The sequence below is a fragment of the Aplidium turbinatum genome, chromosome 11 (assembly GCF_918807975.1).
Source record: "Aplidium turbinatum chromosome 11, kaAplTurb1.1, whole genome shotgun sequence".
Classification (NCBI taxonomy): Eukaryota; Metazoa; Chordata; class Ascidiacea; order Aplousobranchia; family Polyclinidae; genus Aplidium; species Aplidium turbinatum.
Genome location: NC_137482.1, coordinates 20,067,062 through 20,071,148, shown reverse-complemented (window position 1 = coordinate 20,071,148; position 4,087 = coordinate 20,067,062). Strand labels below are relative to the sequence as shown.

Genomic DNA, 4,087 nt, shown 5'->3' with positions numbered 1-4,087 from the left:
CGTTGAGCACAGTTTACACAATAGTAATGTAATATGCAAGACTTTTCAACTGCACCCTGGAGGTAGTATCGTTTGATGTAATTGCATGTTCCATTTAAAATATCAAGGATTTTTTGTGGATTCTATGTTGTAAGCTGTTCAGTGTTCATTTGATGTGTTAATTTAAATTTTAATTCGTTTGTTTTTTGCCAAGTTTAGTTTTGCAAGTAAAATATGGCTATTGGCGAAAGATCCTGCTTTATAAAAAAAAAACTTAACGACTGTATGATGAGACTACCACCAGGATGCAGTTGGAAAGTGCAACACATTTTACATTATTATTGCAAAAATTGTGCTTAACATAAATATTATATACATATCTAATCTCTGGCAAAACAAGCCAAAAATATGTCTAGATGCAAATGTTGCTTGTTTTACATAATTTTGTAAGTGGAAAAATGACAGGTTTATCATGGCTATGATTATAACAATTCAGACTCTTAGAAATTTTCCCAAATATCAACATATTTGGCCGTGTTTTAGTAGGCCGTGATGGCACGGTCGTAACACCTAAAAATTTTTATGAATTTAGAATTTTTTTAGTATTAATGGTTAAAGAAAAAAACTCACTAGCCTTTTTTTCTCTTTGTTCTCAATTTATAAAATTTTTATTAAAGGTGTTGCGACCGTGCCATATTTTGAACTGATTGTCCTGCTTTGGTATCATGCACGCTAGCCTATAACGTCCGCGTTTTGTCGCTTCTACCTTACTCTGCTATGTTTGTCATATATATTGTTTTTTCGTTGTGATGGTTAGAACTAAAAACAAACTAAACTGAACGGCCACAAAAATGCATAGCCTAACGATTGAGTCACTGCGGGTTCGAATTTAGTTTAAAAAAAGAATCACCTCTTGGTGGTATCGAACTCATATCCTTGGGAGTACGAGCCAGACAAAGATCGCACGCGCCACAAATTCACTTGGCAAAAGCGGTTGAATTTAGAAGTTATATGTGCACTTTTTTTTATTTGTTATTTCAAGAAAGAAGAAAAAATACGCACCAGCGCTCATGCGCAGTAAAGATTTAAAAAAAGGCATGGAACGGTTGTATTTACGGCGCCGTAAATGTAGCCACTTCCTAGATCAAAACCTTGATCTTATTCCTAACTCTAATCCTTACCTTAACCCTTCCTAACTTAAATCCTAGCTCTAACAACACCTGATTGTAACCATCGCATTAGGTGTGAAAAAATAGCCACTTCCAAAAAAATTATATTCTACATCTTAGTCTAAAAATACTCACACAATTTGTGTGAAACAGTCTTTAAACGAAAACTAATAGATAAGCCTATGTCCTCAACCAAGATACAAATTTTGTAACTTAATCAAATAAGTAGGCTACGATGTCTCATTTGTGTGTACAGCAGGGGTCAGTGGGTCACCAACCTTTTTTGCATGCGGGCCACTTTGGCACCAAGGAGAGCTGTGACGGGCGCAACTAATAAAATGTTAGGTAGGTTGACTCTTATGCTAGAAAAGAACGCATTTCGTACCCAATATCCAGCGTTACATGTTGTTCATATTTATGTTAGAATACCGCAGCAACAAAATTAATCAAGCAACGCTACTGCCAGGCCAAGCTCCTTTTACAACACTTTTGACTTTTTTAACAATGTCTAATAAACGAGGCCACTTGTATTGCGCACTTATAGCGAGGCAAGCGGTTTCATCAGAATATTCATCGCTAAGCAAAAGTGGTGTTATCACTTCGCTTCACAAAAGATATCTTGCAATTAACAATTTTAGTAAGCAAGGAAATGTTTGACACATCGCAATATAGGCAACATTAGTGACCTACAAACATATCAGCAAAAACTAGGCTCCAATAACAGGGAAAAAGAAACCAGGCACCCTGAAACAAATGCTTGTAGAAATCACCCAGAAATCGTAATTCATGAACAGTCTTCCCTTTAAAAAAGCAATGAGTTGGTTTTTCATCCTTTTTGTGAGAGTCTATAAAACCGTCTTTCTTTTGTTATAAACAACTGTCACTTGCGATGCTATCAGCATGGCAAGAATTTGTTAATTAATAACATTTTGCAGAACTTGCTTCGGCAGTAGATATACTAAAATCGGAACGATACAGAGAAGATTAGCATGGCCCCTGCCCAAGGATGACACGCGAAATCGTGAAGCGTTCCATATTTCTATTAAAAAAAAGAAGAAAAAAAACATTTTGCAGTACTAAGCTAAGTATTTTCATAATACAATCAGAAAAAGTCTTTAAATTTATATATAATATTTTGCCAATTTATTATAAATTGAGTTGGCACACCGACCTATTTTGCCAACAAAAACTTGCATTAAAAGAACACTGGTCGTGAAACACAATAACGGTGAAACGCACACTAGTGTTTACATGACATTTGCAAACTTAATATAAGCAACCCTATGCTCGACATTTTCGAAATTCGAAAACAGACGTTTTAATCAACCACTGGGACAGTGTGGCTGAACATCGCTTTGGAATAGCTTTAAGCAACCCCCATCTAGAACTATAATCTGATTGGTCGGTCGGTGAAATCGTGTGCAAAGCAAAAATATGCTTCCCGAAAAGTATGTTTTGCCTTTAAGCTCTTTAACTCCTCAAGAAAAGTATTTTTGGTTATACTTGTACGCTGATACCTTCCGCGGGCCGCAGCGATACAGCGTGGTGACCCCTGGTGTACAGTATGCTTTAGCATGTCTGTACAAAGTGTACATTCGTCTACAATCTACATTGCTGTTTTCATGCACCAAAAATAAGCGTTACTTACTAGAGATGCAGCGAACCCAAAATTTTTATCCGCACACCGCACCGCAACTGACTCATCTATCCGCGCACCGCACCGCACACCGCAATTTATCTGGAACTTTGACACTGCACCGCACCGCACACCGCAAATTACAAAATTAAAAAAAAATATTTTAACGAGTTATTGTTTAGAAAGTCAATTGTAGGAAAAAGCATCCATGGCATATAACTGGTAACCTAGTACCAATACAGTTGTGCACTAATTGGCCAGGCTAACCAGATCATATTCTCTTATCAGCAATGCATCTAAGTTCTAAGACATAATACAAATAGAATGTTCCTGGATCCAGTATCAGGACTTTTGAACACTTTTTGTAAGCAATAATGCAATTATAATGCCAGTGGCTATATGAACTACACACACAAGAGTAAAACTTATAGCCTGAACTCACTGGGCTAACTGATATAGTAAATAATGCGGTAGTTGCGCTAGGCCTATAGCCTGGTAACTGAGCTTATCAGCTAGGCTACTAACCAAAAACATTCGTACAGCTTCCCTGACAAGCAAGCCCTAAAACCCTGTCAACTGCAAGCCATTTGCAATTTGCATTTGCATAGCTTTCCATCTTAGGGTTTCCGAAGGGAAAAATAACTGATCCGTGTTTCCAATTTAAATTTGAAGTTTCATAGCTGATTCTTGAAAAGTTGAAAGTTTACGTTTACGAAAGTTTAATTTCTTGAAAGTTTACGTTTACGAAAAATTAATTTCTTGAAAGTTTACGCGGCAAGCGGCGCGGCGCGGCTTTGTCATTTCAACCTTCCACGCGGCGCGGCGCGGCACGCGGCGAAAAAGTCAAAAGCGGCCGCGTACGCGGCGCGGCGCGGCGCGGCTTGCATCACTATTACTTACGACAATACGACTTTGCGAACTAAAGTTTATTAAAGTTACTAAACACTGACCATCAGGGTTGCCAGACTATGAAAATAGTTTAAAACCAAAATAATACAAAAAAAGGCCAAAACAATGAAAATATTACATAAAAAAGGCCAAATGGATATTTACCTGTTTCTATTACAATAATAAAATATACGTATATTCAACGAATTTACTTACACTTTATTGCAATAAGATTACATTTTATTATTAATGTATCAACGTTTGATGTTTTATTGAGGAAAAACATGTTTTCGTTTATTAACCGTTGCATACACTTTTCAAATCGCTTTGTATCAGACATGATTTCATCTGATTGTTTTTATCGTTCTGAATACTTTGAACTCTTCCAACGCTCATTCTATGTAAATTTGTAACA

General features: G+C 36.7%; 1 non-coding gene across 1 annotated transcript; it reads left to right on the top strand.

Moving 5' to 3' along the window:
- Nucleotides 1-2,086: 2,086 nt before the first annotated feature.
- LOC145780401 (U6 spliceosomal RNA) lies at nt 2,087-2,189 on the top strand. The gene has a single exon (XR_014290634.1). It is a non-coding gene; the product is annotated as a U6 spliceosomal RNA (small nuclear RNA).
- The last annotated feature ends 1,898 nt before the right edge of the window (nt 2,190-4,087 follow it).